Source organism: Eretmochelys imbricata, chromosome 4 (genome assembly GCF_965152235.1).
Source record: "Eretmochelys imbricata isolate rEreImb1 chromosome 4, rEreImb1.hap1, whole genome shotgun sequence".
NCBI classification, from domain to species: domain Eukaryota; kingdom Metazoa; phylum Chordata; order Testudines; family Cheloniidae; genus Eretmochelys; species Eretmochelys imbricata.
In genome coordinates this window covers 57,270,678-57,284,046 of record NC_135575.1, presented here as the reverse complement: position 1 = coordinate 57,284,046, position 13,369 = coordinate 57,270,678, and the positions used below count along the sequence as shown (strand labels likewise).

Here is a 13,369-nt window from a genome sequence, read left to right as displayed (position 1 = left end):
CTGCTCTCTTCATTATTTACCACTTCCCCAATTGCTGTATAATCTTCAAATGTTATCACTGAGAATTTTATGTTTTTCTTGAGCTCATTAATAAAAACGTGAAATAGTGTAGGGCTGAGAACTGATGCCTGCAAGACCCTACAGGAAACAAACCCTTTGATGATGATTCCACATTTACAATTATATTTTGAGACCTATCAGTTAGTCAGTTTTTAACCCATTTAATGTGTGCCTTGTTAGTTTTATATCGTTCTAGGTTTTTAAATCAAAAATGTCATGTGGTACCAAGTCAAATGCCTCACAGAAGTCTAAGTATATTAAGTCAATGCTATTAGCTTTATCAACCAGATTTGTAATCTGGGTTTTATCCCAGGTTCTGGAAGGATGTTGGCTGTACTGTTTATAGACTCATCTAACTCTTTCCACCTCCTCCCCCACTCTGCAGCTGTCCTCTAGTATATCTTACCTACTGCCCCTTCTGTTCCTATTTTACCTGCTTCTATTCCCCATAACCTGTTCTTAACCCCCTCTTCTTCTATCACCCCCTCCATCTGCCCCTATCTCTTCATCCCTCTGTATTCAAGACAAAATGCTTCCTCCTTTTCCACCAAGGTGCCAGCATGAAGAACATTGACAACACAGGAAAACCAGTTGCCTGCTCTGTTCCATTGCCCAGTGCCCGAACAGCAATTGCAGGCAGACAGCAATCTCTGAAGCACATCTCTGAAGTCCGTTCTCCAAAGCGTGAAAGTACAAGAGTTTTTCAATCAAACAGCTGTAAGAATTTTTTAACATTGGCAAAATAACATATTTCTCCCCAAGCTCATTCTCAGAAACAACTGAACTAGTTTTTTGAAGGTTAAAAGAAAAGAAAAAGACAAAAAATTCAGCCTGTGGCATATAGCTGACATGAAAAATTTCAATAAGAATTTAAAATTTTGCAAAGTTATATGAAACTAAAACAAGGTCTTACAGTGGAAAGTGTTAGACAGTATTAACTATAGGCATTGCTACTAGCTTTGTATATAATAGACCATAATATGTATCGATGTATGCATAACATGTATAGAGTTATTCATATACATATGTTTTGATATATATTAATTACCTTTTTGATATATATATTAATTACCTTTTCTTCCTTTCTTCTTTCCTTTTGCACCCCAGATGTCAGTTTTTTCCAGATGCACCAGATATCAATAAGTATGTCCATTTCAGTGTGGCCCGTTGGTTGGAATTTTTACAGAAATATGGATAAAATCATAAAATGAAAGAGTTTAATCACATACACCTCTAGAATGATTCTACAAACAGTTTAAGTAAGATTCAAGTAAGTAAGATTCAAGTAAGTAATTTAAGTAAGTAAGATTCACTCACCTAACACTAGATTTAGAATTGCAGAATGTTGCAATTTTACCCATTTGATTGGAATTTGGAGAGAGATTTCTGGAGAAATTTTGTTGCGCAGTTATTGATTTATCAGAAACTATACATGAAACAAAGATTTTCAGCCAAATCCTCAGCTGGTGTGAACAAGCATACCTTCAGTGGAGCAGTGCTAATTTACACCATCTGAGGAACTGTGCTGTTGCCTCCATTTTAAGGTAACAGAATGAACTAAGGGGGAATTATTTACCCAGTGTTCAATAAATAACTACAAATGAGCTCCATGGGCTCAAGTAGTGTCCTCTAGAACTCTTCAGCAGATTCACAACATGATTGGCTTCCAGTTGCAAATAGTTCATTAGTTCTTGAGGGTGAAGGCCTTTCTTTGCCCAAGGCAGCCATGTGGCATTTAAATGGCTAATCCCTCCCATGGCTGGAGCCAAAATCCCTGTCCATCCTGAAAGCCATATGTGGTAACTGGAGTTATTGAGGGATGACCTTAAGAGAAATAATATTTGGAGAGAGCAGAGGAGCAGATTCTTGTCCATCTGGTTGACAGCCGGGAAGACTGAATAGATCACGAGGCCCTTTATCATCTCCTGGCTGAGGTCTCTGAAACTGAGCTGTCATTCAGGTAGAGAAGATGGTGCCAATAAACTTCAGTGCATCCAGCTTCCCTGCCTGAACTTCCCTCTTCATGGTGAAGTAACAGAACTGTTAGTCTGTTCCTCTCTTTCTCCACGCGGGACCCATGGAATGATTACTGTAGCCCTTAAAGTTATAAAGGATGGGCCAGGGAGATTATTTACATTAGTTCCTTGTCCACCCTTCAGCATCTCAGTAGCTCCTGGCCACAGTATGAGCCTGCATCTCTTTCTTACCTCCATGCAAGCAGGGCTCAATTGTTTATTATCTCCCGTTGCTTGGACTGTTTCTTTCCTTTCTCTCTAGTTTCCCCCAATCCTAGCTCTATAGACTCCAGGATTATTCAGCTCAATGTGTAACTGGTGTAGGCAGTCATATGAGAGTTAAGTGCCCATTGCTACCATGTAAACTGATTCACAATTTGTTGCCCTTTTAGTTTGGATAATGAGGTACCTCCCTTTGTTCAGGTCTTAAAAGAAGTGAATCATTTTAATTTGTCTATTACTAGTAAGTTTAATTTTTCCTTTATTTGATCTTTGGTGTTTTTAGGAAATTAAATGCAATTAAATTTAAGAAAAAATAATAGCTGGATGGAATTAAAAGCAGATTCTTATGACTAGTAGTAGTAGCAATCTGTGAACTACTGATGTATATGTTTAATAGCTCCCTTGAGACTGGGGAAGTTCCTCAAATGTTGAAACTGGCTTAAATAATTTAAATTCATAAAGGTGGTGAAAACTCCTTGGCTAATAATGTTAGACTGACTTCTTTGCTTCCAATTTAATCAAAAATTCTTGAAATACTTCTTAACTTATGTTGACTTATGTGAATGTCTTATTCTACTGAATGGTTGGCATCCTTTACAATGTGGCCTTAGAACAAATCAAGCTAATATTCTCATGTTGCTTAAAATAAAAGTGACTTTTATCAAGCAAGTGATCATGTTGTTTGACCTGTACTATGTTTGCAGTTGTGTACAGAGCATGCAAAATATCTGACCACTTTAAATAATTTCTAAAATTAAAGGGTGTGGGTTTTGTTTTAACTTCGCATAGCTGCAGTGTCTTGAATCCTATTTATTAAAATGTCTCCTGTTCACTTCAACAAATCATTTTAAATCTAACAGTTATGAGTAGGATTCATTTTATCTCCTTTGTTGTCTGGTTTTGGAAGCCATGTAGACAAATACTTGTAGACTATTACCTAATAAATATTCCAATGTATTGATAATTATAGATAGCCTTACCTAAACAGATGGTGATACTAGTTTAATGCTGTCTTTAGAAATAAGAAATTGAATTTTAAGAGCATTAAAACTGTAAAGTAGTGTGTGTAGTATATTTCTTCAGTGAAGCTTTCATCTCCTTTTGCCTGTATTTCCTTTCTTTATAGTCTTCAAATTTCTAGCTTTCTAGACTTTACTATGTGTAGAATGTTGCTACCTTCCTTTTTACACAAAGAAATAAATGCAACCACACCATACCACTCTTAAACAACTCCAATGGCCTTCATTGGTTTCAGGGTCTATGTCAGTATTGCCATGCTTGTTAAGATTCTCCTTGGATCTTGCCTCATCCAATACTTTAAGATTCTTGACTCTCCTTATAACCTCCTTTGATGTGTTGTTATTTATTATGTGTGTTATCTTAGCGCCTAAGAGCCCCAACCATGGACCAGGACCCCATTGTGCTAGGCAGTAGTCAGGTCTTTTTGTCCCTTCATACAATCTTGCCTCTGCTATCACACATACCTTTTACTACTAAACTATTATTGGAAACAGATTTCTAGTATCTTTTTAGCGGAGGTTTGGAAACAGCAGAAAATGTTTTTCTTCCTTCTTTACAGAGCACCTCTTGCTGTTCCACTGCTGATATTAATACAGCCTTGCAAAGCATTTTGGGATACATTTTGTTTGGAGCTGCTATAAAAATGAAGCAATATGGTATTGTGTTTTTACAGTTCATGGAGAAATGAATAGGTAAACCGCAATGTGGATTTTAACAGGAACGAGGCATTACATAATAAATATTAAGATCGTAGAGCAAGGTAGTACGCAGTAAATATAACACTGATGAGACTAATCCCAGTACATAGTCCAAGTAACTGGACTGTACACTGTGGATTTACAAAGGGAAAAGGTAATCCATTTCAAAGGCTTCCGGATCTGAATAGCAGAAGATTCACTCTGTAGCCACTATTGAGGCCTAGGGGGTATAGAAGTCCTTACTTCGGCACGTTTCCTTCACTGGTAAGATACTACCAGCTCTATCTACTCCAACTTCCAAGCTCCTCTGTGAGCTATAATGAAAGCTGCATGAATTATTCATATCTTTTTTTAAACTAATATAATCCTGCTTGTATTTCAAATTATCCAGGAGCACACTTGATATTACCTGCTCAGTTTGTTATTCACAATTATTTTGGGGTTATAAAAATATATTTCAGCCTATGGATTTTGCATTATTAACTCCTGTGACTATTACTTTTTTCTGTTCATCGTTCACTATTTGCCCTGTTTGATATTATTTCTGCTTCATGATTCGCGAACTCCAAAATCCACAAAGAGATTTGTCTTGTCACTTTGTCACAGCACTTTCTCTTTCCATGCACGTTCATAGGAATAAAAATTCTCTGTTATGAGCATTGGACGAAAGAGGTCAGGAATCCTGTGAAAGGGAATTTATTTTTATTTCTACGAATACTGTTTTGTCATGGTCTCTGATGTGGCTGGGACTCAGGGTGTCCCCAAGAATCAGAGCTCCATGGTGTTTCAGGTTCTGTGGATCTGCCTGTGTGGTATCCTTGCACATCTGTCACAGGAGTAGGTTGGGCCTGTCTTCTCTCTTCTTGCTCAAGTGCTGCTGAAGCAGAGGGGAAAAGATTGCAGGGACTCTATGGAGTGTGTATATTCAATGCACTACATTGCATACTTAGAGATAGATATAGCATGGAGTTGTCTTTGCAGTAGAAGCTGAGGTCATGGAGTGGGCATGCTCAGCAAGGGCTGAACATTTTAACTAGCAAAGCTGACCTGAATATTAAGGTGGGTTGCAAAACAATTTTTTTCTGCTTCCCCTGAAATTTAACCTTTTTTTGTCTATGATATACCAGCACTTTGCACAGGGCTAACCTAAAGATTTTGGTCTTGAGGTGATTTTTTGGGGATATATTTAGAAATTAATAGAATCATTTGATTTACTCTCTCATTTTTGATGTCAGTTTATGTTGGGTGACCTATAGGTTACATCCAGCTTTGAGCTGGATATTCTTGCTGATTGCAGTAATTGATTTGCATCAGTTTACTTTTTCAAGGCTACCTTTGAAGGATCAGGGCTAGAAGACAATGCTCTTAAATGAAAGACGAGGTTCGCCTTTATAGAGCTTAAAGGCTCATTCTTTTAACAAAGGGCTCATATGAGCCTGAGAGTCCCTCTAGACATTAACTCCTCTGTGACTTTCAGCAGTTCATGTTACACCTGCCTCAATTTTTCCATCTATAAAATGGTGATATTATTATTTACTTATAAACTGCTTTGGACGTGAAAGATATTCAAATAGTGGCTACCCTTTTATGGATGCTTTCACATATTTAGACATTCACTGACCTCTTTTGTGCGTGTAAACAGGCAGGTGCAAGAACAGAGGGCCAGTGAAGATGTGGCTGGAGATTTGTGTTTAAAAAAAGAAAAAAGGCAAGCCACAGCATGCAAGTATTAAGTGTCATCTTATTTTACTATTTCGAACAGATATATGTATCGTTCTCTTAAATGATAATTTTGTGCTAAAATTTTATCACATATTTTTCTTAGCAACAAGTCTAGGGTTACCATACGTCCGTATTTTCCCGGACATGTCCGGCTTTTTGGTTCTTAAATCGCTGTCCGGGAGGAATTTTTAAATATCTAAAAACGTCCAGGATTTTGCCATTATTATTTTTCCCCAAAGAAGGGTTGATCATTCAAGAAAGAGAGTGAATGTTGATCATTCGAGAAAGAAAGTGAATGTTGATCACTCGAGAGAGTGCCCGCTTTCCCCCCCAGCTCCCAGCGCTTGCGCCGCAAAACCGCTGTTTCACGCAGTTGGGAGAGGGGGGAGAAGGGGGAACGTGGTGTGCTCAGGGGAGGAGGCGGGGCTGGGGTGGGGATTTGGGGAAGGGGTCCAATGGGGTAGGGAGGGGGCGGAGTTGGGACGGGGACTTTGGGGAAGGGGTGGAGTTGGGGCGGGGCTGGGGGATAAAGGAGGGTGAGAGCAAATACGCCCCTTCCCCCCACCCCCGCTGTGGAGTGCCCTCTTTTTTTAGTGTTCAAATATGGTAACCCTAAACAAGTCTGTCAGGAGCACATTTTGTTCAAATTTGTAATGTAATTGCTGGACTAAACATTGCTCATGAGTTTCTTCAGATACGTAGCCAATAAGAAACTCTTTGCCTATGTGATCTTTTCAACTGTCTTAGAGACCCAAATGAAAATTTTTTTATATATCCCTATTCTGCTATTTTTTAATTTCTGACAAATACAGGACAATATGGGCAATTTCCCCCATCTAATACCTATTTTAAGAACAATTTAATAATTATTCATTATTTGAAATAGTCTTTACTTTATTGAACTGTTTGTAAATAACCAGGATGAAAGAACATAGCTGAATGAAAACTGCTTCTACAAAATCTGAGAGACTGTATCATCGTGTGGAGCGGCATGTGTGCTCATTGAAATAAAAACTGTGTCACACAGTGGTTTTGACTGAGCTATTACTACAGGGGAAAAGCCGGCTTTTATATCTTATCTGTTGACCCCCTCTCTCACACACACACACACACACTAATGCCCACTAGTAGGACGCTGAAAAAAGAATTGTCAATCAATGTGATCTTCTAAGGATGGCAGGCAAATTCATCTCCACAACAAGTAATAGGTATCAATGTAATCAAAGCTGACAGCAGACAAACTATACTATGCATAAGAACTAAAATTCAGCTAATTTTTGGTTTGGGTTGGAGTGCTTAATTTTTTTAAGCCTGCAAACAGTTCAGCTCAATCTCTCTCAGCCATTCTCTGCCAAGAGAATGCATGACCCTTTGCTTCAAAACATAGAACTTTAGCATATGCTGTTTACAGTCGTTACTTTCACCATAACAACACTCAAGGGAGCGAAGATTCCCCCTGTATATGTTTCAGAAGTATTGAGGTCTTCTGCAACTTCACCCTTTTAAGTAGTTTCTGATAATCCTAGTGTGAAATTACAGAAACAGCAGACCCTGAATCAAGCTCCATTTTAAATCTTATCCCTTCTACTTGCAAAGGAATCCAAACAATACCTCGGTTGTCTTCTAAATTAAACAGCTGTAGAGATGCTACAGCATTCTCCATGGATTCCATGTTGCCTTCTGTAAACTAATGAATCTGAAATTCTCTGGTTTTGCCCTTGTAAGGTGGTAGTTGTGCTTCTTGCACTGACCTGCACATCTTCTACATGTGCTCCAATTTCTTGCAGTTTCTACAGGACTTGACTTTGAGCCAACAGTCATTAGCATTATGAAACTGTTTGCCACCATAAAAGCAAACAACCTTTGAGGTTTTTTCATGTTGTCCTTTTTACTTGACCCCCCAGTTTATTTGTTGCATATATCTGATGCTGTTGCAACTCTCTGGCATCTTTAATAGCAATTTCAAGGGTCAAATCAGCATCAGTCAATAACTGTTTTGGGATTATTTCATTTTACATACCACACACTAACTGGTCCCTTACTACATCATTTAAACTCTCTCCATACTGGCTATGCTTTGTTAAATTCCTTAATGCAGCCACACTTTCAAGAACTGCTGCATTTTCTTTTTGATTCTGTCTGTAAAAGTAGAATGCTCTGCAATCTCACCAGGGGCTTTGGGGTTAGTTGTTTCTGTAGAACTTCCATTGTCTTAGCAAGTATTTTGTCTGCTGGTTTAACAAGCTGGTAAACTGAAGTGCAAATTATAGATTTTGAGCCCCAATATACTCAGTAAAACTGATATTATTAGGTTTTATATCATCACTTTTTCTGTTCACTGATATCATTAGCTTTTATATATTGTCTCTTGATATAGGTGGTCCAGTCCTTGATTGAGCTATCAAACAAGTCTGTTTTCCCAAGGAGCCAGATATTTTTAACCTCCTTTTGATTTCTATTAGTAGTTTATGCACAATGCCAGTGCTGCAGGTTGCAGTTTTAGTTTCGCTTTCTTTAGACCTCTGCAGTCTATCCCACTGTATTCCTGGCTTAGGATCCCATCATCCTTGCCAATTGTTGAATCCTTGCTCTCCACATAACGTTAAGAATATGGCAAAACTGTACTGGCATAGTTGGATTCCAGACAACTCTGTTTATTAAGTATATAAAAATATACATAGCTACTTATGTATAAGCTGCTCTGGCAGGGTTCTGATGGCTCTGCCAACAGAAGACAGGGAGGTTCACTAGGTCTCCCAAACGATTTAAAGGAGTATTACCTAATTCCTAGACACTGCAGGAAAGAGAGAGAATGGTCTCATGGATAGGCAATTGAATGCTGCCCTGGATAATTGGATTCTATTCCTGCCTCTGCCACACAGTTCCTGTGTGTGATGCTAGGCAAGTCCCTTAAATCAGACTTTTCACAGGTGGTTGCTAATTGTGTGTTCCTCAGTATCTGGTGTCTGACTTTAAACCAGAAGTGCTGAGCACTCACAACTGCAATTGAAATCAGTGGGAACTGTGCTTTGCAATGGTGCCTGAACTGCTCCCCTGCCACGAAGTGCAGCTCCTGCTGGTGTTGCTCTGTGCCTACCCGAGGCTTTCAGTTTGGGAGTGAGGTAATGCTGCTGTGAAGCACAGCCCCTGCCAATGACACTCCGCCTCTGCCTGAGGCTTGAAGTTTGGGGAAAGCGACATTGTTGCCTGCCCACTAAACTACAGCCATGTTAAAAAGTGGGGAGGCATCGCTTCCTGGCACCCCCAGTTCTGGCAGTTGTGGCCCCCCATCACTTCTACAAAGGTTCTGGTGCCCTTAGCACTTTGTACTTTTATATATGAAAGTATATCTCTATTTTAGGCAGCGTGTGTTTGGTCCAAGAAGTCTTTGGGAGGGGAAAAAAGGAAGACAAACACTCATTGCACGAACTGTGTTCTTTAGGGGTTTTGGAAAATGGTGTCGAAGAGAAGGGAACTAACAACTTCTTAATCTATTTAGCATATTGTGACACACTTAGCCCCGATGACTCAAAGAGGTTCACAGTAGTCTTTAACTTTGTTTGAGAAAACTCACTTTATTTTTCCAACAGAGATCTGCAATAACAATTGAGGTGCAGGGCATTTACTTGAGATTAATGACTGGTTAAGAGGAGTGGATGTCCCAAGGCTCAGCCAGGGGCCATTAACCACAGCCGGCCATTAATCCCCAGGAAATGCTCTACGCTGAGGTCATTTTGCTATTATAAGATGAAAATGAAAAAAGACATAGGCATGTGAATTTTTTTTCTTTTATCAGCAAAGTAGTTTCTATTGGTATGAATAGGGCATTCCTAGAGAATTACTGCCCTGTACTTTAGCCAATCACATTGCTTGAATCATCTTTCACATTCCATTCATTTTGTAATCTCTTATATTTACAGAATTCTTCATTTTCTCAGTGAGGCCAAAGTACTTCATCTGTCTTAAGCAAAAAAATAAATAAAGACAAGAAGTGTGGATAGTGAGAAAGTAATATAAACCTTGTAAAACTATTGATAAACAACAGGTAAGAGTATCTGAAACATTTGAAAATTACAAAAAGAGTGATAGAAATAATATGCATCATTATGTGTTAGGAGATTTTGTTAACAAATATATATTACAATAATGACAATTAGTTTTGAAATGTTAACTGAATAGGAACAATAAAGTTGGAGAAAAGCAAATTTGGTTATGGTTTTCAAAGATCATGTAAATGCAGTTATGAAGTTGTTTTCATAAGAATAGTAAAATAGTGGTACAAATATTAGGTTTACAGAATGTATACAGTAAGTACCAGGGATTTATAAAAGTCAAAGTTTTCTAGACAAACTATTGCATTTTTTGGTAGAATTATAACATAAGTGGATGAAGGGAACACTGAAAATGAAGTATAGTATAGATTTTAATAAAACCTTTGAGAATAGTGCCTCATGAATACTTACTCTTAAAATTAGTTCATACTGATATTAATTTAATTCACATATGGTTCTAAATTATGATGTACTGCATACACTAGAGAGGACAGGGAAAAATTAAAAGGGAACTATTAAGATTATAAATATGAGCAGAAAATAAACAGTGGAGTCCCACCGGGGAGAGGGGGGAGGGGTGAGCTATTCTGGTGTCCAGAAGTTATAGAAGAGACATCATGTCATAGAATAGGGGGTAATAGTCCCTGTCAATGGGCCTAATCCAATTATCTTTGAAATAAATGGAAAAACTCCCAGTCGATTCAGTGGGAGGTAAAATGGCCTTATTTGACTCTAATGTGATTCGAGTTGAGTGAACAGTTCATATGAAACTAATTGACAGATTTTGACCTTTTTTCTTGAAATATCCATAAACAAGTTGCATTTATTCATTTACATTTGAAATTATTAAATTAAAATCTTTCATAAATTTAATTTACTGCATGGCTTTCCATTTAAAAATTGAAATAGAAAATTAAGCCTTTTATATAGCTGTTATTGGTGACATAAATCACACAGTTTTGTTTATGTTTTGTGGTTGGATGAGTGTTGTAATTCTTTTAAATACAAATTTCTGATGCAAATACTCGTGAAAAGAAAATTTTCAATTTGCTTTCCATTTCTATTCAAGTTTAAAAATAATTTTCCTTGGTCATTTATGCTGGCAAAACTCAGTGAAACAAATGTTTGAAGAAAGCAAATGCAACACAACTACTGTAACAATTCATTCATTTATTATGGTTGCCAACTTTCTAATTGCACAAAACCGAACATCCTGGCCCCACCCCTTCCCTGAGGCCCCACCCTGCCCTGTCACTTCTCTTAGGCCCCCCCCCACTCGCTCTGTCCCCCCTCCCTCTGTTGCTCTACCCACATTCACTCACTTATTTTCACCAGGCTGGGGCAGGGAGCTAGAGTGTGGGATGGGGTGAGGCTCCTGCTGCGGATGCGGGCTCCAGGGTAGGGCCAGAAATGAGGGGTTCAGGTTGTGGGAGTGGGCTCCTGGCTGGGGCAGGGAATGGGGGCATGGGAGTTTGAGGGCTCTGGCTGGGTTTGTGGGCTCTGGGGTGGGGCTGGGTATGAGGAGTTTGGAGTGCAGGAATCCAGGCTGGGGCCAAGGGATTCAGAGTGCGGGCAGGGGTTGGGGTGTGGGAGGGAGTGCAGGGTGCAGGCTGTGGGAGGGAGTTTGGGTGTGGGAGGGGATTCCGAGCTGGGGCAGGGGATTGGGATGCAGTAGAGGGTGTGGGATGCAGGCTCCGAGAGAGAGTTTGGGTGCAGGAGTGGGCTCAGGGCAGGGGATTGGGGCATGGGAGGGGGTTTGGAGTGTGGGCTCAGGGCGGTGCTTACTTTGGGCTTACCTCAGAAGTGGCAACATGTCCCTTGGGTCCCAGGCAGAGGTGCGGCCAGGTGGCTCTGCGTGCTGATTCCGTCTGCAGGCATTGTCCCCGCAGCACCCATTGGCTGCAGTTCGGGATGGGGCAACCCTATCATTTATGAATATGAATGCATCTTCATGGGGGGGAGGAATTGCAGATTTCACCTACTTAGTGTGATATCACTTGGATTATTGTATTTATTTGTGGGCACCAAATTACCAGAAGGATTAGAGAGTTCAGAGAAGAGCCACAGAAATGATTTAAAAGATAAGACTGAAATGTGTCCAGTAGGGCTGGGTGAATAGGTGGATCTCTTGGCAAACCTTCTTGACAAAACTCATCTGATAGAATGTTCATGTCAAGCAAACTCAAAGTGAATACATTTTAAACTTTGAACAAATATTCACAGAAACTTTTTTGTAGTACTTTATAATTTGGGTAAGTAACAATTAGATGGGGAGAAGCAACATGAAAACAGGCACTCAGTGCTACAGGGATGGGTACATTATAAAGATCCGAATACTATACTAATACTACAAAATAACTAAATATAATAAAATATATGAAGGGTGAATACACCAATGAGAAAATGAATTATGTAGTGTGGTACAAGAGATTATAATCAGGAGTAACAAGATGAAATTTTAAAAGGAAACATTTAGGCTGAATATCAGGAAAAACTTCCCAAGTTTTAGATCTAGTAGACTACAGACTAATCTCACAGGGTTCTATTTGTCCTCCTACCACATCAAGACTTGATTCAACAACTATGCTAATGAGTCATTTTAACTCTGTAAAGTTACATGTGAGGGCCTGTCTACATGATGAGATATTGTGTACTACGGAGGGTGAGGGGGGCGGGGAAGATTTCTAAAATGCACTAATGTGTTGAGTATTAATTGGCCTGTGTAGGCTCTGCTGGTGTGCACTAAATGTTCCTGATTGTACTTTAGCATACTACATTAATGTGCACTAGTGAACAGTTAGTGTGCACTAGTAGGGTCTACACAGACCAGTTAATGTGCAACACGTTAATGCTGTTTGGAAATCACTCTCCTGTACTGTGCATTACCCCACTGTGTAGACAAGTCCTAAATATTAACAGGATCAGGCCATTTTACTCAGTATCCTGAGTATTCTGCAGTCCTGTGCCTGCAGATTTTGCTGCAAAATTCACTTCTTCCTGCGGACTTGTTCTCCAGAATTTCTGGTTTAATTTTTAAAGATTGTTCCTAGCCCTTATGGTTGCAGCAGAAACCTTGAAAATGGGACCTCAGTGGAACCAATGCAATTATAGCTACCCGAGTCTGCAGAGAGCATGAAACACAGTAACTCTGAGACGTGTGAACTGCCCAACCATCTCAGACATGGTTCCATGGCCTCCATGATTCCATAGTTATAATATTTGGCATTTTCCCAAGATGCCATGGGATTCAGCATTTTTGCCATGGAATTTGCCACTTTGCTGAAACCATGCACCTGTCCTCCTATTTTCTATCTCCCCTCACTGCTGGGAACTGCCTGCAGCTGCATCTTGCTGTCTAGTTTCCTCACATGGTAGAGTTTAAAGGTATTTATAGTGCATGGTCTCTGTCCTGTACCACAGAGCCAGGCAGCAGGGATCAGGGAACCAGAGCTGGGGTCCAGCTTTCAGCCAAAGAACAGAGGAGCCGGAAGTGTAAACTGTCTGACTGGGGAACAGAGCAGCTGCTGAGGCCTGGGGAGCAGAGAAGATAAGTCACAGAAGCCCACTATGAGCTCCTCCT

General features: G+C 39.6%; 1 long non-coding RNA gene across 1 annotated transcript; it reads left to right on the top strand.

Annotated features, from left to right (window-relative positions):
• The first annotated feature begins 392 nt into the window (after nt 1-392).
• LOC144264050 (uncharacterized) lies at nt 393-10,059 on the top strand. The gene is made up of 3 exons (XR_013345936.1): nt 393-777; nt 1,168-1,330; nt 9,658-10,059. It is a non-coding gene; the product is annotated as an uncharacterized LOC144264050 (long non-coding RNA).
• The last annotated feature ends 3,310 nt before the right edge of the window (nt 10,060-13,369 follow it).